The sequence below is a fragment of the Opisthocomus hoazin genome, chromosome 7 (assembly GCF_030867145.1).
Source record: "Opisthocomus hoazin isolate bOpiHoa1 chromosome 7, bOpiHoa1.hap1, whole genome shotgun sequence".
NCBI classification, from domain to species: domain Eukaryota; kingdom Metazoa; phylum Chordata; class Aves; order Opisthocomiformes; family Opisthocomidae; genus Opisthocomus; species Opisthocomus hoazin.
The window spans coordinates 16,951,626-16,973,960 of NC_134420.1; the positions used below are offsets into that span (position 1 = coordinate 16,951,626).

At 41.3% G+C, this 22,335-nt stretch overlaps 1 protein-coding gene across 10 annotated transcripts in view; it reads right to left on the bottom strand.

Moving 5' to 3' along the window:
• CHID1 (chitinase domain containing 1) overlaps positions 1 to 22,335 on the bottom strand; it is a 142,390-nt gene that overhangs the window by 63,437 nt on the left and 56,618 nt on the right. The gene's annotated exons all lie outside the window — the stretch shown is intronic.

Here is a 22,335-nt window from a genome sequence, read left to right on the forward strand (position 1 = left end):
GAATATGAACACAAAAAGAAAAGGCTGTCTTGAGACATGGATTTATGGTGAGGATGTCACATTTCCCTAGAAAACCAGAGAAGATGACAGTGCTTATGGACAAGCAAAAATACATCTGTTTATCAAAAGGTGGGAATGAAAATAATTACAAATCAGTAGTGTTTAATCACCTTAGTCAAAACTTTGAAAGTTTGCATTGCCCTACGTTTTCTGCCCTCTTTCAAAGATAACAACAGTTAGAAGTTTCATTTGTAAGTTACCTGGAAATGTCAGAAATACTTCTTGGCACCATGAAATCCTGGTGAATAATGCCGAAATCTTTATGGTGGTCTGATGAGCTTTCTACAGGCAAAAAAAACCCTTCAATGCCTTTAAAAGATTGTTCTGCCCCCTCATTTGTGTTCTAAATCAACAAATTGTAGCTTCTGAGTCAAAACATGTATGTCTACCTCCATACCTAATGGCTAACTAAAAGCATCAATCATGTCGACGTGGCGCTTAGGGACATGGTTTAGTGGTAGACCTGGCAGTGTTAGCTTTACAGTTGGACTCTATGATCTCAAGGGTCTTTTCCAACCTAAACGATTCTGATTCTACATACCTACATACCAGTAACTTCAAAAAAGCCAAGAATCCCAATGATCTGAGCATGTCTCAAACTAAAAATTTCACTTCACACGGCAAAATAAGACAAGAGGCCCTCGTTCATTAAAGAATTGTCTGATTTTGATTCTCAGAGTTTTGCTGCTTCTTATTTTATTTCTTACTGATTCTGAAGATTGCCATGAACCTCGAATACAAAAATCAGTCTTAACACCTAAACTTCACACCACAGAAATCTGTCCGCTTACTTTATAAAACAGACTTCAAAAGTGATGTAAGCCAATAAATGCAAATTCAAGCTTACCCAGCCATTTCATAAATGACTCATCAAACAAGTTTCACATGTGTTTTATTAAGAATATTACTTTTCAGGTCTTAGTTTGGACTATGAAAACAATATACTTCCACTTCTCTTGCTCTCTGCTACTCTGCAGTAGTAAAAGTTTGTTAACAGAAAACACAAAAATATATTTAAGGTTGTTTAGCAACTTCAGCACAAATGAACCATCCTGGGATGACACTTTCATTTCCCTTTTTGTTCTGCAGAGAATGCAAAAAGGCTACATCACCAGTCAAATACAACTGTACCATGTTCTAAGGTGGGTGGTTGAAATTACCTAGAGCACTACAGGGTTAATCCCAGTAACAATGGAAAACAAAGTTTTGCAGAATTGATTTCTTTTACGTCTTCTAGAATCAACTTACATATTTTAGATTCCCTTTTTATAACACAGGAGATAAGAGACCAATTAAGTCTGCTCTTATTAGTAGCAATCTCTGAATCAAAGATGGGATACAAAGTACATTTAGGTCCTAAATTCCTGAGCTGGCTATAAAAATTAAATTTCCATTTAATGAGCTATGCACGTTATGCACAGCAGCATGTTTCGCAAAACAAGTGAGTTTCATAGACCACGGCATGTGTATACTAATGAATGCCACAAGCACATAAATTCTTACATTGTCAGCCCTTTCTGACTTCTATACGTATTTCCTTTAAGGCATTTCATAGAACCATAAAATGGTTTGGGTTGTACAGGACCTTCAAAGGTCATACAGTCCAACCCCTCTGCAATGAGCAGGGACATTGTAAACTGGATCAGGTTGCTCAGAGCCCCGTCCAACCTGACCTTGAAAGTTTTCAGAGATGGGGCATCTACCACCTCTCTGGGCAACCTGTTCCAGTGTTTCACCAGCCTCACTGTAAAAAATTTCTTCCTTATACCCAGTCTCAGTCTACGCTTTTTTAGTTTAAAGCCACTACCCCTTCTCCAATCACAACATGCCCTGCTAAAACATCTGTCCCCACTATTCTTATAAACCCCTTCACGTATTGAAAGGCCACTATAAGATCTTCCCAGAGCCTTCTCATCCCCAGCCTGAACAACCCCAACTCTCTCAGCCTTTCCTCATTAGAGAGCTGTTCCATCCCTCTGACAGTCTTCGTGTCCCTCCTCTGGACCAGAGGTCCTCTGGACCTCCTCCAACAGGTCCATGTCTTCCCTGTGCTGAGGGCTCTAGAGCTTGATGCAGGACTCCAGGTGGGGCTCTCACCAGAGCAGAGGTACAGAATCATCACTCTCAGCCTGTTGGACACCCTTCTTTTGATGCAGCCCAGCATACGGTCAGTTTTCTGGGCTGTGAGAGCACACTGCCGGGTCATGTCCAGCATTTCATCAGCTGGCACCCTCAAAGTCCTTCTCAGGGCTGCTCTCGATCCCTTCATGCCCCAGCCTGGTACAGGATCCCACCGATCCAGGTGCACGACCTTGCACTCGGCCTTGTTGAACCTCACGAGGTTCATGTGGGCCCACTTCTTCAGCTTGTCCAGGTCTCTCTCGATGGCATCTCATCCCTCAGGTGTATCAACCACATCACTCAGCTTGGTGTTGTCCGCAAATTTGCTGAAGGCGCACTCAATCCCACTGTCCATGTCATTGATGAAGCTATTAAACACTACTGGTCACAATAGGCACCCCTAAGGGACACCACTTGTCACTTATCTACATCCGGACATTGAGCTGTTGACCACTACCCTCTGGATGCAACCATCCAGTCAATTCCTTATCCACCAAAGACTCCACCCAGCAAATCCACATCTCTCTAGTTTAGAGAGGAGGATGCTGTGGGGGACCGTGCAAAAGGCCTTACAGAAGTCCATATAGATGACATCCATAGCTCTCCCCTTGTCCACTGATGTAGTCACTCCATCACAGCAGGCCACTACGTTGGTCAGGCTGGACTTGCCCTTGGTGAAGCCATGCTGGCTGTCTCGAATCACCTCCCTGTCCTCCATTTGCTTTAACATAGCTTCTAGGAGGATCTGTTCCATGGTCTTCCCAGGCACAGAGGTGAGGCTGACAGCTTGGTAGTTCCCAGGGTCCTCCTTTCTACCCTTTTTTTTTTTGAAAATCAGTGCTATGTTTCCCTTTTTCCAGTCACTAAGGACTTCACCTGACTGCCACTTCTTGAATACCATGGACAGTGGCTTAACAACTACATCAGCCAGTTCCCTCAGGACTCTGGGATACATCTCACCAGGTCCCATAGACTTCTGTATGTTTAAGGTCCTCAGGTGATCACAAACCTGATCTTGTCGTACAGAGGGAGGGACTTTGCTCTCCCAGTCCCTGTCTAATGGTCCCATCCACTTGAGAGGTCTGGAAGAGAGGTTGCCAGCAAAGACCGAGGCAAAAAAGTTGCCTAGTACCTCAGCCTTCTCCTCATCCGTCGTTACCAGTTTGCCAGTCTTGCTCATCATGGGGGGGTACGCGTTCCTTCATCTTCCTTTTCTGGCTGACACACTTGTAGAAGCCCTTCTTATTATTCTCTGCATCCCTTGCCAAGTTCAGCTTCAGCTGTGCCTTAATCTTCCTGACACCGCCCCTGCACAACCAGCCAATATCCATATCCTCTTTCCAGGATACCTGTCCCCGCTTCCACCGCCTGTGCAGTTCCCTCTTGCCCATTAGTTGGACCAGCAGGCCTTGACTTAGCCATGCTGGTCTTCCCTTCCTTCTTACACATGGGGGATGAGAGGTCTTGTGCTCTCTGGAAAGCATCCTTGAAGATCTGCTGGCTCTGTTCTGCTTCCCTGTGCCTGAAGGCCCTTTCCCAGGGGGTCCTACTGACTAATTCCTTGAACAGCTGGAATTTTGCTTTCCTGAGATTCAGGGTCATGACTTTACTCTTAGCCTGACCCACATCCCTCAGGACTGCACACTCCAACAGTCCGTGATCACTGCAGCCCAGGCTGCCTCCAATCTTATTGTCACCGATTAGCTCCTTTGTGTTGGATTCCAACACGTCCAGCATCACATCTCCTCTGGTAGGGCTGTCTATTACCTGGCTCAAGAACTTGTCCTCAATGTACTCTGGGAGTCTCCTGGACTGCCTACAGCTTGCCATGCTACTCTTCCAGCAGATGGCAGGGTGGTTGAAGTCCCCCAGTAGAATGAGAGCCTGCAAATGCAACACCTCCTGTGGCTGGAGGAAGACAACTTCCTCAATAGGCTCCCCTTGATCAGGTGGCCTGTAATAAACATCAACCACCAGGTTCCCTTTATTGCCTTCGTCTACAATTCTTACCCGTAAGTTTGCAAGCTGCTCATGGCTGTTCTTCAGGGACAGCTCCTCACAATCGATCCATTTCTTGATGCAGAAGGCAATGCCTCTGCTCCTCCTTCCTTGACTGTCCCTTCTGAACAGGCTGTAGCCATCGATAGTTGCACTCCAGTCACAGGACTTGTCCCACCAAGTTTCAGTAATGGCAAGCAGCTCATAGCTTTCTAGCAGCACAGCGGCTTCTAACCCCTCCTGTTGGTTGCCCATACTGTGTGCATTGGTGCAGAGGCACCTCAGCTGGGATGTTGGCTGTGTCACCTTTTTAGAGGAAAACACCTTAATTCCTTTCAGGTATTTCATTGGTATTTCCCTGTTGGCGCCTACTACCTCAGGAATCCCTGGTTCAGCTCCGTAACACTTCAAGGGTGCTGCTGCAGTGTACCCAGCAGGTCTCAGAGGAACAGGCTGAGGGCCTTTTCTAGCACTCCATCCCTCTAACATTGGCACGTCATCCCATGGCTTGTCCCCCTGACCCTTGAAGTCTGGTTTAAAGTTCTGTCCACCAGCCCTGCTAGCTTGTGAGCAAAGACACTCTTCCTTCCTTTCTTCCTCCAAAGACCTTCTTCTCTGAAGCCTACAGAGAGGATGACTTTCCCTTGGTCAAGTAGTACTGCGTGACGGATCGCTTAAGCAATCTGGACACCCACAAATCCATGGGCCCCGATGGAATGCACCCGCGAGTGCTAAGGGAGCTGGCAGATGTCATTGCTGAGCCACTCTCCATCATCTTTGAAAGGTCTTGGAGGACAGGAGAGGTGCCCAAGGACTAGAGAAAGACCAGTGTCACTACAGTCTTCAAGAAGGGCAAGAAGGAGGACCCAGGGAACTACAGGCCAGTCAGCCTCACCTCCGTTCTTGGAAAGATGATGGAGCAGCTCATTCTGGAAGTCATCATTAAGCAAGTGGAGGAAAAGAAGGTTATCAGGAGTTATCAGCATGGATTCACTAAGGGGAAATCATGCTTGACCAATCTGATAGCTTTCTATGATGGCATGACCGGCTGGGTAGGTGAGGGGAGAGCCGTGGATGTTGTCTACCTTGACTTCAGAAAGGCTTTTGACACGGTCTCCCATAACATCCTCCTAGGGAAGCTCAGGAAGTGTGGGCTGGATGAGTGGTCGTTGAGGTGGATTGAGAACTGGCTGAATGGCAGAACTCAGAGGGTTGTCATCGGCGGCGCTGAGTCTAGTTGGAGACCTGTAGTTAGTGGTGTCCCCCAGGGGTCAGTATTTGGACCAGTCTTATTTACTTTCTTCATCAATGACCTGGATGAAGAGTAAGAGTGGACCCTCAGCAAGTTTGCTGATGACACAAAACTGGGAGGAGTGGTGGATACACCAGAAGGCTGTGCTGCCATTCAGTGAGACCTGGACAGGCTGGAGAGTTGGGCACAAAACCACCTCATGAAGTTCAACAAGGGCAAGGGCAGGGTCCTGCACCTGGGGAGGAACAACCCCATGCATCAGTACAGGCTCAGGGCAGACCTGCTGGAGAGCAGCTCTGTGGAGAGGGACCTAGGAGTGCTGGTGGATGACAGGTTGACCATGAGCCAGCAGCGTGCCCTGGTTGCCAAGAAGGCTAATGGGATCCTGGGATGCATCAAGAGGATTGTGGCCAGCAGCTCGATGGAGGTTTTCCTTCCCCTCTACTCTGCCCTAGTGAGGCCCCATCTGGAGTACTGTGTCCAGTTCTGGGCTCCCCAGTTCAAGAAAGATGAGGAGCTACTGGAGAGAGTCCAGCGGAGGGCTATGAGGATGATGAGGGGACTGGAGCATGTCTCCTGTGAGGAAAGGCTGAGGGAGCTGGGCTTGTTCAGCCTGAAGAAGAGAAGGCTGGGAGGGGACATTATAAATGCCTATAAATATCTCAAGGGTGGGTGTCATGAGGACGGGGCCAAGCTCTTTTCAGTGGTGCCCAGCGACAGGACAAGGGGCAACGGGCACAAACTGAAGCATACGAAGTTCCGTCTGAACATGAGGAAGAACTTCTTCACTCTGAGGGTGACGGAGCACTGGAACATGTTGCCCAGGGAGGTCGTGGAGTCTCCTTCCCTGTGCAGCCTGCTGTAGGAGACCCTGCATTGGCAGGGGGTTTGGACTAGATGACCCACAGAGGTCCCTTCCAACCCTAAACATTCTGCGATTCTCCCTTTGAGAAAGGTGAATTCCATCTGATGCCAGTAGGCATGGTGCTGTGTAGACTATCCCATAGTGACACCAGCCACAGAACCATGTACTAACAGACTGGGTCTGCCTGTTTCTTCCAGTATCACTGCCAGAATTGGAAGGATAAACAAAAAAACTACCTGTGCTTCAGCTTCCCTTTCCACTCATCCCAAGGCCCTGAAGCCTCTTTCGATTGCCCTTGGACTTCATGTTGGGCTTTCATCGCCACCCACATACATGAGCAATAGTGGGTAATAATCTGAGGGCTGTACCAGGTTACGAAGTTTCCTAGTTTCCTCTGGTGTAGATGGACCATCATTTGACTAACCTTCCACATCCAGAGCCTCGTATCTGTTGTATAAAAGCACCTGGGAAGATGAGCTGGGCAAGGCGGAGCTTTGCCTGCCACCCCAGGCATGGGCTTGCCTCCATTCACTCTTCTCCATTAGGCTACTGCCTTCTGCCTGGTGGGAGAAGGATACAGGATACCCTTGTTCTTGTGTTTTTTCTGGTGGCTGTTCCTGTCTCAGGGAGGGCATACCACTGTTCCATCAGTTTAACTCTTTCTCATTTCCCTTCTAATGACCCTGTGTCCAACTCTTACGTACTTTGAAATAGCAGCCAAATGTCCTAATAAGGGTGGCTGATAGGTGTTGCTGTGTATAACAAAGTGCAATGTCTTTGAAAACACTGTTACCCATTTCAAGCAATGACATTACGTGATTCAAAAGCATTATTTCATGCTTCTTATAATAACCACATAAAACAAATTTCTTTTTTTGCTCACAATAGCAAATGAATACAAACGAAAATGTATTGCATCATTTGCTACGTGTTTTATGGATTTTAATTGGCATTTGCATCAAGCTTGAGCAGAAGCTATGTAATACGAATCCCCTCTTACTGTAAGTGTTTTGCAGAGCTTACACTCATTAAAGAAGAAAGCTCCTTAGGTCAAAAGATGTTTCATTCCATCTCATACTCTGAACTCTACCTGGAATGAAACACAGTGCTTTAATATCTGGATGGATTTGGATCTGCTCAAATAGGGTTTAATATCCTTCTACAAATAGCAAGTTCTGACTAAGATACCACTGGTACAGAGGTAACTCTTGCAAGTATTATTAAATTTATAGGTAAAATATATATCATATTCTATATATACAATACTCTCTATACACATAAGCAGGAAAAGTAGTAACAAAATAAAAACTTTTATACTGCAAGTGCTTGTATTTCAACTGTGAGAAAAGCTTTTTTACCAAACAATTCTGTCTGGATTAACAAAATTTCTGCTAATTCTAAGGGAAAAAGCACCTAACAAGTTACCATATCAATGAAATGTAACAGAGAGAAATGAGGAATCTACTATTAACTTCTTGAACAAGAAATGTTAATTCTTTTACGTTAACTGGGCCTTCGGGATTTCTAATAGGCTGAATCTAGCATACTGTGGGATTTTAGCATTGACATATTTCTAATGAGAGGTTAACGAATCTAATCTCTCATACCATGGTAAAACACAAGACTGGGACTCAGGGAGCCAGTTCTGACAGTGTTTGGCTGTGTTCCAGTCGAGTTCACTTATTCATGAAGAAGCTTCCATCAGATGTTCCACTTCTTACTGAAACATTAAGTGAGCTGGAAAAGAAAGGTCCTCATGGTGTAGAAGCAACTGTCAGCAACTGAAGGAAAAGGCCAAATTAAAATTAAAATTCATTAACCTTAGCATCTGTCAAACAGTTTCGAAGGGAAGAAGAAAAAAAGAAAAAAAGGGTGAATACAGTTACCTGAGACAAACAGAACTACTCCTTTTTACCTGTTTCCCAGAAAACTATCTACTACATCAATAGCCTTAATTCTCCGAGAACAGTATCTTTGATAAATAGAAATAATGTAACCTAGCTAAGTACCATTCTTCACTGACAACTCCCTTGGTCTACCTGGCATTTGAATGTGACAAGAATACCTTTTTCAATCATCTTTTTCCTGTTTTATGTTTCCCCCCAAAAAACTCTACTTTTTCCAAATTCTTTCCTTAAGGAATGTAAAATCCAGTAACAGTTTGCAGTCATGTAAGGTAGAGACCTTGGGGGTAAAAAAAAAGCCCACGAAAAGAAGTTGAAAGATTACTTAGGGCTAATGAATTATCTATACAGGACTGAAATCACTAAGGGCAAGACAGTGCATTTTTAATTTGTACTGTGCTTATGGCGTCCACATCTGGGTTTCCTACACACTACTGTAGTGCAAATAATGTATGACAGAAGTCTGGTAAAAAAATATTTTGCTCTATTCAGAAATGTTTTTTAAGTTTCTGGTGAGATTTAAAGATGAAAGACTGTAAAGAGAAAAGCAAGACTTACTGCTTGTTGAGAGAAAGACAAAAAAAGACCAGCACTACCAATGCAAGATAAAAGCAAAAAGCAGGCACGAATTTAAAATGTTTCCTTTGCAATATACTGATTATTAGATATCTACCTAATATTACATCTGTATCTGTTAAATATGTCTGCATCCATGAAATAAGCCATTTTAAAGACCTAGTTCCCAAATGTGAGAGTAATAGTACATTAACAACAAGTTTAATAATTTAAAAACAGCTTTGTAAAGTAACATGGCTCCTTTTGAGCAGAATTGTTAATACTGAATAAAATTTTAATTTTTATTCACTGTTGAAATTTTCATGTGGATAATCTAATTCTGTTCAGCTTGCATACCAGGAAGAGCTGACAGAAGTAACACAGAAGGACTCTCTTCCTCAGAAGACAGAATAAGTTAGTGATAGCCATTGAAAGATGGAAGTATCTGATACAGCAACTAATAAAGGAGGTTTCTGAGGACATCTTAAATGTGATTAGTGACACCTGTTACCATTTAGAGAGGCTTGCAGATTTGGGTATCATTCCTGTCAGTTTAAATAGTATTAAGAAAATAAAAGTTTACACACCTTGTTTCCAGTGCAAATTGACAGTAAATTGACTTCTACCATCTTTTTGAGTCTCAGATCAGTGCAAAGCAAATAAGGTTCTTTTTCCCAAATCTATGTACAGTCAAGCAGAAAGCATATCACCAACCAAGTCTACCTGTCAAAAAGCTGTTGCAATATTCCATGCAACCCACATCCAAAGAATGACAGTGAGAAACGCACAGACACAATCCATTCTAGCACAACTAAGTACACAGTTCACAGCAGACAGAACGAGACCTTAAGTACTGAAAACAGTGAAGTTTACTACAACTTTTCTCCCCCAAAAGCATCAAGGTCTACAGTTACAGCAAGCAATTCCACACACAGCACAACTCATGAAATCTGCTTTCCTATCTCTAGCTAGATTTCCCTCTACCTAATCAAATGCAAACTTTTCCCAGTTAAGCTTTACATGGATTCTCTGGCAACGAGCTCATGGTAGGGAGGCCTACTCTCTTCACAACCATAACTTACATTTTACAGCCCTGCTAAGCCACCTATATTCAGAAAAGTTTTTATACCTTTGAGAACTTCACTCTTTGTCAAATTTGGTTTAAAGTAGTTCATAGATCCAAAAGGCACCGCAGAGAACAACTGCACAGATAAACTGACCAGCAGTGAGTGCGAGTCATAGAACTTGTTTTCTTCAGAAATTAAGAAAAACAGTAATGACCTGGATGACAGAGTGTAGAATGTTTAAGATATGAAATTTATCAAGGTAAAACCAAACAATGTATTTGAACACTCATGTATATGAAACATGCATAAGTGCCTCAAAAGCAAATCAAACTCAGGGAAACTTCAAGCAGTTCCTAAAGAGATACTGTTTTTCATTGCTAGTTCAAAAAATCACTTCTTGGCATCTCAGTACGTAATTTACTTTAGCTCTGTCCTCAAAACAGCCATTTTTTTGCAGACTGCTCTAAAGAATACTTGGAATTTGCTTTTATACGTTTTACATTTCCAAGCAATTGGAAGTGCAATTCTGCAATTTAACTGTGCCATAACATGGGCAAATAAATACATTTAATGCAAGTTATTCAGCCAGTCTTACTGCTTTTCAAATGTTGTTATATTTCTACTATGCAACTGTGAACGATTAGCAGCCCTCACTCATCCCTCTCCTTTGCATCCGTTTAAGTTTGTTCTTACCTAAAATAAAGCTCTTTTTCAATATAAGCAGGTCAAGGTAAGCAAAAGCCCTGTAACGCTTCAAATATTTGATTTATATTTCCATTTTATTTTAAGATTAACATGCTTTTCTGCCCCCCTCATCAGATCTTGAGTTGAATTTCAGATGTTAATCTCATTCATTTTCTTTAGGAACTCTGGTTCCTCATTTGGGTTAAAGATAAATTCTAACTCTGGCACCATGAATGCCCCTTTTTGGTGTTGCAACACTGGGAGAAGGTTTTAGCCATTCTGAAAGCAAGACGCTCAATGCCAGCTTGAATTCTTCTTGAGAACTTTTTATTTCAATGTGTCAAAGTTTGTAAAATATGTAGAATTTGGAATTGCAAACAGAATCAACTGTTTAAAATATGCCTTAGCATGGTGAACTTCCCATGAAGCAAATGTACAAATTAAAAATATGTAGCAGAAGTATGAAAGACTTCAAATAATTAGCTGAAAAATTGCACATGAAATAACAAGCCTAATTAGAACAACATGGCAAATATAATGAGATTTACAGCACTAGTAATGTTATTGGACTGTTACTTCTTTCTAGCATAGAAGAAACCCATTACAATGGGCCTCTGGTACTGCTACAAGACAGTACTGTATATCCTTTTCTGACAAAGATCATTCTTTCTTGAATGGACAACATTCAAAATTTTACTCTGTACACTAACATAGAAAAAAAAGACAAATAACTCAGAATCTCCTCAAAGTCATTTCCAAGTAGATGAAAATACTAGAACATGCCCAGATTATCCTTGAACATATAGCTTTGAGACAATCTTCTCCTTTTATCACAAAGGGGTGTTGTGATATAGCCCCAGTGAGCAACGAAGAACCACGTATCCGCTCTATCGCCCCTCCCCCTGCTGGGGTGGAGAGGAGAATGGGAAGAAAAAGGTAAAACTCGTGGGTCGGGATAAGGGCAGTTTAACAAAATGGCAAAGGAAGCAAACAGAACAACACCACCACTGACAAGAAGAATATACAAAAACAATGGAATACACAGAGCAACTCTCTCACGTCCAAGGGAACGCACAGAGTAACTCTCACTGCCTGACGCCCAGTGCGCTCCCGAGCTGCCATTCACCTTCCCCCCGGCCAGCTCCTGCACTCAGCACCAAGCACGGCGCCACAGGGTATCAAATACCCGTTTTGTCTGGCCAGTTTGGGTCAGCTGGCCTGGCTGTGTCCCTTCCTGGCTTCTGGTGAAAATTAACCCTACCCAAGCCGAACCCAGGACAAGAGGACACTACATTAGAATCATAGAAATCATAGAATCATAGAAAGTTTTGGGTAGGAAGGGACCCCTAGAGGTCATCTAGTCCAACCCCCCCGCAGCGAGCAGGGACACTGCTAACTAGATGAGGTTGCTCAGAGCCCTGTCCAACCTGGTCTTGAATGTTTCCAGGGATGGGGCCTCCACTACCTCTCTGGGCAACCCGTTCCAGTGTTTCACCACCCTCATTGTAAAGAATTTCTTCCTTATATCCAGCCTAAACCTACCCTGGTTTAGTTTAAAACCATTACCCCTCGTCCTGTCACTGCTGTCTCTACTAAAAAGATTGTCCCCATCTTTCCTATAGGCTCCCTTTAAGTACTGAAAGGCTGCAATCAGGTCTCCCCGCAGTCTTCTCTTCTCCAGGCTGAACAAGCCCAACTCTCTCAGCCTGTCCTCATAGGAGAGGTGCTCCAGCCCTCGGATCATTTTTGTAGCCCTGCTTTGGACCCGCTCCAACAGTTCCATGTCCTTCTTGTGCTGAGGGCTCCAGAGCTGAACGCCCAGGTGAGGTCTCACCAGAGCAGAGTAGAGGGGCAGAATCACCTCTCTCGACCTGCTGGCCACGCTTCTCCTGATGCAGCCCAGGACACGGTTGGCCCTCTGGGCTGCCAGCGCAAATAAACTGCTATGGTTTCATAGTGAAGTCAACAGCAGAACTGAGTAAGAAAATGAAAGAGAGCAGTTTTATTTCTACTAAAAATTCTGACATTTCCGATCACATGCTAAATTCCAGAACAGTTTTAGTCTTATATTACAGTTTTCTTTGGTGGGTATGAGGGATCTCTGTTCCCCCCTGGCATAGCACTGTTAGTTATCCAGTCTATTGACTGGAAATATAGATTTAGCAAAAATACAAACAAAGGAAAGGAAAACATTTATGCAGCACTTCTCCTCAGATACTATGTTGGCAGTAGCCAGTAGTGAAAGACGCAGGCCTCATTCTGACAGTCCCAGGAAAAAAAACATTGTGAAGGTGGAAAGTCCTATGTCACAAGATCAGGTTCTTTAAAGGACAGCTTCAACTTAGAACAATAAAAGTTGTATTAAATATAAATAGAAACTGTTCAATTGAGTTGCAAAAGGCAAAGCAGGTCATCTAGTCGAAAGCATAGCTTCAGGCAACAGCATTCAAAAGTTCTGGTCAAAGGTCACAGAATCACACACAATCACAGAAGGGTAGGAGTTGGAAGGGACCGGTGGGGATCATCTAGTCCAATCCCACTGCCAAAGCAGGGTCACCTACAGCAGGCTGCACAGGACCTCATCTGGCTGGGTTTTGAATGTCTCCACAGAAGGAGACTCCACAACCTCTCTTGGCAGCCTGTTCCAGTGCTCTGTCATACTCAGAGTAAAGAAGTTCTTCCTCATGTTCAGACGGAACTTCCTATGCTTCAGTTTGTGCCCATTGCCCCTTGTCCTGTTGCTGGGCACCACTGAAAAGAGTTTGGCCCTGTCCTCATGACATCCACCCTTGAGATATTTATAAACATTTATTAGGTCCCCTCTCAGCCTTCTCTTCTTCAGGCTGAACAAGCCCAGCTCCCTCAGCCTTTCCTCACAGGAGACATGCTCCAAGTCCCTCATCATCCTCGTAGCCTTCTGCTGGACTCTCTCCAGTAGCTCCTCATCTTTCTTGAACTGTGGAGCCCAGAAATGGACACAGTACTCCAGATGGGGCCTCACTAGGGCAGAGTAGAGGGGGAGAAGAACCTCCCTCGACCTGCTGGCCACACTCTTCTTAATGCACCCCAGGATCCCATTGGCCTTCTTGGCAACCAGGGCACGCTGCTGGCTCATGGTTAACTTGTCATCCACCAGGACACCCAGGTCCCTCTCTGCAGAGCTGCACTCCAGGAGGTCAGCCCCGAGTCTGTACTGATGCATGGGGTGGTTCCTCCCCAGGTGCACGACCAAGTGGCCTGTCCCTCTTTCCACATTCCATAGAGCTTTCTCTTCCATATGAGTTACGCTAGATGCTCCTTGCTCATCCATGCAGGTCTCCTGCCTCCTTTGCTAGATTTCTTGCCCAGGGGGATGCACCAATCCTGAGCATGAAGGAAGTGATGCTTAAATAGTGACCAGTTCTCTTGGACCTGCCTACCTTCTAGAGCCCTAACCCATGGGATTCCTCCAAGTACCTCCTTGAAGATGCCAAAGTTAGCTCTCCTGAAGTCCAAGGTTGTGATTCTGCTTACTGCCCTCCTTCCTCCATGCAGGATCCTGAACTCCGTCATCTCATGGTCATGATCACTACAGTCAAGGCTACCCCCAACCCTCACATCCTCAACTAGTCCATCTCTATTTGTTTGTGCACGGTCCAGCAGCACACCTCTCCTCGTTGGCTCCTCTTCCATCTGTGTCAAAAAGTTATCATCAATGCTCTGCAGGAACCTCCTGGACCATGTATGCCTGGCTGTCTGGTCTTTCCAGCAGATGTCAGATTTAAGGGATGCATGTCACAAATGCATCCCTTAAATTAGATGGCTAATTCAGGATAAACTGACTATTTGAAGCTGTTTGTTTTTGTTAAAATAGTGGAACAATAATTCCAGATAAAGATTCCATTGCTCCATGATTGATTTATTATTCTATTCAACTTGGAAACAGGGCCACGGAAAAACTAGTCAGTATATCACAATGATGAAAATCGCAAAACACTAAAGGAAAGAGAATAAGGGAAACTGAGGACATTTTGTGCCATTGCACTAGAGCATTATAACATGGTCATCCACAATGTACGTTACACCTAATATCCCAATCCTAAACTACTTGGTTTTTATGCATCCTTAAAAAGATAATTGTATTAAAATGCAAGATGCTCCAAACTTTAACAGCTATGAAAAAGATTACATACAGAGAACCATTGCTCCACATTCTAAAATGAACAGCTTTATATAAAGAAGTTAAATTCAGAATTTGAGCATTTTGCGGTAATTAAGTATATCATTCTATCACTTCTGCCACAATTTTATGGGTTTTTTTTTATTTCTTTTTTCAAGGCACAGCACCTGCATAGAAAGAGTCAACCTACATTTTTTTTTTAAATATGACTCAGATTTATTTCTGCAAGGATTTTTTTCCCCATATTTCCATAAACATTGCTAGTTCAACTTATCTATTACTGGCTACCAGAGAATACAATTAGACTGTGGAAAGCAAAATCAACTTTGAAATTGACATAATGGTACTGAAGAAATAAATATACCAGCATTTTTCATATTATGCATTTATATAAATGAGGGGAGGCTAATTTCAAAAGCCTTCTCTCTCCTATTACTCCTCTTGCCTTTACATCTGATTTTTGTGCCAGCTGAGGACTCATTTTCATGAACCAATTAGTTTTCAAGGGATGTGGATTATCTAAGCTGCAGACTTTATGTCTAAAATATGCTAAAATAAATGTTAAAATGAGTTTCTCATTCATAATAACAATCAAACCAAAGATTTCAAGCTGAAAATATACTGTGAAAATAAGCGGTAAAAATAAATTTATTACCCTGTGAACAAAAGGTTTTTATTGTATAAATCAGCAGCACTTTAAAAATTTTCAGCTCAAGAAATATCCTATTACTGAAACTCAGACACCAAAGAAATTAAAGCTGCCAAAATGTTTTAATTTCAGAGATTATCAAACTCATGCAAGGAGAAGCAGAGACATTTAAGCAGCAGATAAATACATGTAAGAATTCAAGAAAGATTCAGAACAATGGTGAAAATACAAATAGCCAAGCAGAAAATATGACCTACACTAGTTAATACTACTCTAGTGGTCTGTGAGCACATTTTGGAATATAGGATACCAAGGAGGTAGGAAAAAAAAATTTTGGAAGTAACTCATTCTTAAAATTTTAAACGCTCTACAGGTATCAGAGTGAATTATAGTAGAATGCTTCAGTGGTTTTTCTACACAGAATGTATAGAAATAACAGTGTTCAACTCCAAAGATAACGTCCCATCAGATCCATGTAAACTGAAACAGTCTCATTTCAAATGAGAAGCTGTTATCATGTGGCAGAGCAGAGCAGGTGATTTTAAATTGTATCCACTGCTAAGAAAGGAATTCTAGTAACTAACTGCAGTGAACTTGAAGAAAGTGAATGCAAAAGAAATTATTTAGAATGTAATTCTGAACAGCACGTCAAAATATGCATATTAATGTAATTTGAAACAAACGGCTCCATGCCAGCTCTAGAAAACAAAATATTATCTCTGGTCCAAAACTATTAGTATTTTTAAGGACATTTACTTTTCCTTACTGCAGCTAAAAGATCACTTTCTTCCCCTATTCAAGTACAAGATTACTGTGGAGTGCTTCAGAACAAATTGCATCACCTTTTGCTACAGACCCCCTACTGCTTAAATCTATCTACTAATGCACTCAATTTTAATGTTATGTTCCTAATATACTCTTCTTTATACATCTCTTTCTCACAGTACTATAAAATAGATTCTAACAAAATATTAGTTAGCCTGAAAGATCTTACTGTATGTATGCCATCTTACTGTATGCATGCCATCGCTCCTTTATTGTGCAGCTTGATAATGACCACTTCAGCAACAACTAATGGCAAATGGTTTCTTTTCAAATTATCAGTGTTTTACTTTAGGCAAGCTTATGATTCAATACCAGATTTTTGCTTTAAGAACCCACAGATTTTCAATTATTCTTAATACTGTTGCTAAGTAAGGGCTGCCAGTCAAGTATAGGGTTCCAGGCATATCTTATGCTTAATATCCCCTTTACGGATTTTCTCAAGGAAGACTGTAGGGGTAAGGAGCAGGAAGAAAACTCTTCATTTTTGGAGAGGTTTTTAGATCTAATTTATTGGTGGGGCTCTCTAAGCTTGAGGGCTTTTTTTTTTTTTATCTGGGGAGAGACCAAATTTATTTTACATTTATCAAGCACCTTAGTTTCTCCTGACTTAAATTTTTTTCTTAAGATAAAGCTGATTTTGGTTGACAGTTTCCATCACCGGACTGATTAGTTTTCTATCATTATTACATTTGTGTGGAAGAATAAAAAGAACAGCTAAAATATTCTTGAGTATAATTGTTTCTAAATCAGAAAAAGTATTACACAGATACTGCTATATTTGGCTATGCTTTTACATGGAAGCACTGTGTCTGCTGCCCTTATCAACCCATAGTTCTCAAAATGCTGTAACTGGCATCTTCATGTAAGGCTTAAGGAGACACCGACACTTAAGATTTAAACCTTTGCAACATGATATCCATTTTACACATACAGATGCTTATAGTGTTGGTTTCCACAGTAAAGCGGAAGAGCAATTACAAGTGACAATTTGCCATTCACCTACTCATTCCCCTGTCTTCCAATTCATTTTCCCAAGGATGCATACATCAGCAAAAAGAGAATTATTCCGGAGGCCTTCAATACGCCATCTCAAGGACAGAAACAAAACCAGGGTAAACTAAACACTTCAGTGTGCACGGACCCAGCTACGATTTAAGGTGTGTGTCCCCCCCACAACTGTTAAACACAGTGCAATCCCAATACGGACGAAACTAGATTTTTAATTTGTAAGTAACCAGCAACCAAGGTGATATGAAACACACACATCATATTTACAAATTAAAATTTCAGTGCTAACTGCAGAGACACTATGCTCCCCATGACATTTTCATCGTGTATTCACTGGGTAATGAGGGCTCAGCAATGCCAGCTTGCAATGATTATTTTCCCAGGTTTGGTACATAAAGGTCTCCCTAAGGATGCATGTCTCATTGATTTCTCTCCATATACTCATAATTCACAAATGCTAAAATCTAGGACCAATTCTATAGATTACTATTCCCAATAGCAATTATAACTTCACTTGCACTGTCAATACTAAAATATATTCCACTTATATGTTGAGTTTTCTCAAACTGTCTAGTGCTTCATTACTACAAAATGTAGAATCCAGTGAAATGTAACTATATCTAAATCCATTAAAACTAATTCAAAGCAGTGCAAGAATATGGAAAGTGACAGCTTCATTGACTTTCACCTTTCCAGGTTTATGGCTCCAAGTGATCAGCATATTAAGCACAGACCTCTAATCCACAACTATTCCACAGCTGGAAACACCTTTAGAAAATAAGTTACTGGGACTCAAAGCCCAGGACTCAGGGAATTATTGTTTTCACACAAACAGGAAAAAAATAATCTCATAAAACACTGACGTGTCTAAATTTTCGTAAATAAAAGGAAACAGTAATGATAAGACGACCTCCTCTGGCCTTTAACCATTGCATTAGATAATTTTATATTCAAGATTGCAAGCACCACCTGCCATCTACACCTCCACCCTGTATTTGAGGTTGGCAGTAGGACTATCCCCAATCTTACAGAAACTGGGTTGCAGAACTTACAGACTCCATTTTAACCCTCTTGCCCAATCAACGTCCTCACTCAAACAGGAAAGTGCAGGTATCTGCTCTAAGCCTGGCAATGCAGCTACCTTGAACTTTACTCCAAATACCATTCTAGATAAATTTTCTTTCCCATCCCCAACCTTAAGGGCAGGTAAACAACAAAAGGCAGAAGCTATTTGCAAAAAAATTTACAAAGATGTGGTATTTGGAGAGATTTTTAGTTTTTTCAAAGACAGTTTCTTTCTAAAATAGGGTAAGAAAACCAATATTTGATTTAAACTTGGAAATGACATACATAAATCTGTCAATAAGAGGTAACTAGGATATATAGATATATTTTAGGCATAATCTTGTAAATTTCATTGAGCTTCCAAATAACCCATTTGTAATAATTTTCATAATATTGTATTTTTTTCCTGAAAGTAGATAAAGTATCAGAGTCTGCCCTGATTTCCATTTCAGCTATGAACAACACTATATTCCATTAACATTCTGAAATGCAGCTCTCCTATTTTTAGAGCACAAAATCAAAAAAACTATTTTAGCTAAAATTTATTACTGAACATTTCTACATCCATTTTCTTAAAACACGCATGAACTAATTGGGGGGGGGGAATCCCACCTCCCTCTACTTCCCAGTGTTAATAATTTACTGAAATATCTCATAAAAATGACAAACTGCTACTGAATGCTATCAGCAGAAACCTGATTCAATCACCTGCTGTATAACGCCAAGTGTAAACAAGCTGCTTGCACAAATCAAAAGCTGTTAATGTTGTGGAACATACTTGCATTTCTATTACTTCAAAGACTGTGTAGCTATATGCTCCATTACTATTTTCTGTAAGTATTACTTCAAGGCTTCAAGCCCATTCCTAAATCTTACATATTTCCATGCTGGCTCTTGACTTGGTCATCAAGTCCTTCCATTAGGAATTAGATCACTCTGCACTCTTTGTCGCTGCAACTGCTACTTTTCTCTAGAATTGTAATAAACATGCACATTTATTCTTGGCCTTTGAAACAACTGTGCACAAAATATAGCCTTGAGAAATGTTCAAATATTTTTACAGCGGTTTTTTCATTGCGTTATGCAAAGAATAATCAATATGTTTTGTAACTTCATCTTCTATTTTTAATTGTACTGCTTAAAAGCATTGTGTCAAAACGAAAGGAGGTATTTAGACAGTACGATTCTGTCTAGATCATACTTCTAGTTCACATCACGACTGAGCTTTTACAAGAAATACTAACATACTTTGGTCTGCAGCATGGTGCAGTCTCAGAGTGCATGAAATGGATGCTTTTTTTTTTTGATGAAGTAATAGAAGAGGCACTCTAATGGCTAATGCGTTTCAGTCCATAGGACCAGACTAGAATCATCCGAAAGACTCACTGTGTAAGCACTGGGTCCCCAGCACCACTTGTGCCAGCCTGCATGACAGCATACACATACCCAAGTAATGAAGACACAAGTTTAGCAGATCAGATAAAAAAAAAAAGCAAACAACTGTTCTTTATCAAGACTGACCCTAAGTTTCAGAGCTTGCCAAATAAAGCTTTTAAAGTGGTGCTCTTCAGTAAATGAAGTATATAATTGTCTTCCTATAAATTCAACCAACCGAAATTGTTTTTGAGTTGCCAAAGTTCATTCCAATTTTTAAATCTATATGGATGATACTCAGATTAGTTTCAACAGGCCTATAAAAAGTCATAGGTTTTAATTCTGACTGCTTCGCCAACAATCATAGCAATTCAATTCACTGAATGGACTAATTTTAAAATTAGGTAACAAGGACTGCAAAATCAGTTTAAGATTAGAAAAACTCCAAGCTGCTTTCTTTTAAGACTTCAAAGAAAAGTCTGCCTGATAAAAAAAAGTATGCACTACACGTCAAACACCCCTCCTTCAACAAAATACAAATGACCTTATTACTGTCTATTTTCTTGTAAAGAGAACAGACAATCAGAGTCTAGCTCTACTCAAGCTGCAAGATAAACAAGCCCTGTACTGGGAAACACATATTCCATTATTTCTCAAGCCAGCTCAGTTTTTCAATTATCAGCCATACTAATCAACAGAAAAGTGGTCCACCTCATCAAAACCAATGGTGGAAGTAACATACCCATAAAACAGTCACCGGGGCAGGGGGCAACGACAAGAAAACCAAACCAAAACAAAGCCACAAATAAATCAACCGACCAAAACCCTAGAATGTACTTTTCTCAGGAAAAGGTCAAAAACTCTCCCAGGTTAGGTAAGAGAAAGTATCCAGCTGCCTGGAGCAAACACTTTAGTCCATGCATCCCCATCAGTGGTGGCTAGATCCCAGGGTGACTGATAAACTTCATCCAGGCTGCTGTCTTTTGGCTCAAAAAGAGGACGACTTTGTGCCTTCAGAATCAGAAGCTTCCCAGAGGAACATAACACTGCACATGATCCAACAAGTCAGCACAGTGCATTTGACCATCTCTAGGCTAACTTCTATAAAGACCCTGAACATTTTCAGGATGCTCTTTTCACACTCATCCCCAATTGATTTGCAATGGAACTGAACACAATGAGTATCTTGTGGGGGACAGTAAACATCAGGCAAAAATTAATCATTATACTTTTAGCACTGAGCATGAGAGAGAATGGGGCAATGGGAGGTAACGGATTGATAGTGGAGGAATCTGCATACATACATAGTGTTACCTGTTCTACATTGTTTGTTAGCCACCATATATTTGCAGAGATTCAGTCCGGGCTAGAAGTGGTTTTAGGCCCACCACTAGTGATCTCACAAGTCCAAACAAGGCTTCCAAACCAATGAGTTTCTTTCACTTTACAGTGGGTGCAGAGACCCACATGCAAATCTATGAACACAAGTAAATTTAAGTCACAGCAAAGGTTTCTGGCTCAGTTCCATCATGCTATCTTCTAATGGTTAGAATACAATGAGACAGTAAAGAACTACAGCGTTACTGTTTTGTCAATATTTGACTGCCTAAATATTACCTGCAGCAAATTTACTATTAAAAAAGATCCTAGGAGACAGAAAACAGCACATTTCACAGAAATATGCCCACAATTTAAAAATGTACATCACAACTGACTACATCTTTTTTAAAACAGATGCACTGAGATATACACACCCATTGCCAATATGCCATTGTACAAGTGAACTTCAGAATGAGATCATTTGCCCAATAAACAAAAGTTACCTTCCCCTCATTTCAAAAGAAATAAGGAACATGTTTTACATAAAAACAATTATAACAGCTTTACATTTAACATCATATTTACAAATTGGACAAGCTGAAATATGGTAACAATATTACTTCGTAAGATGTTCTGTCTACTTTATGCAAATTAACTAGTCTTTCAGCTAACAGCTCACACGCTTACCTTCCATTCCTAAACAGAGGGAAGGACAGATATACCATGGAAGCCACACATAACAGCATATCCCAGAGGGAATTTAATAGAATAAACCTCTTGAAGCATTCCTGAATTAGACAGTTGTAATACAGAAACAAGCTCTTTCCAGTTCTAGGCCCATTTGTAACTTCCTCCTACCACTGCCATGATTTTACTGTCTGATCCAACACTACTATTTACGAAGAAAAAGCTTAACAGTTTCTCCAAAGAAGTGGAGAGGTGGACAACAGATCAAGAGGATGTACAATCCTACAGAGCTAACTGGCCCATCAGCTTATCTGAAATGTTAGTATCTCCCCAATGTTACATAAACTATGAGCAATCAGGACACAGAATCCTGGTATGCAGGGAAGTAATGGAAATCCTGAGAGAATTACAGCATGAGGAGAAATGTTGCAAAAGCCTTGCAGCTTGAAGAGTAAAAAGCTCCCTTGCAGAGGTTTCTATTTTTTTTTTGCTACCTACTGCAAGACAAAATCATGAGTCGCAGTTGGCCCAAATCTTCTTAAATTGCTGCTAATAAAGGTACAGCCACAGTAATTCCAGGAAAAAGCTCACCTCTAGCTGTTTCCAAGTACCATGTTTATTACCTGCTATTTACAGAATGGCAGGCAGCCAATAAAATACTCAGTAGAACTCTACACCCTCACACAGCTTGCAAATCATCTTATTTTCTATCCCTGAGTAGCACAATGCATTGTCAAATTAG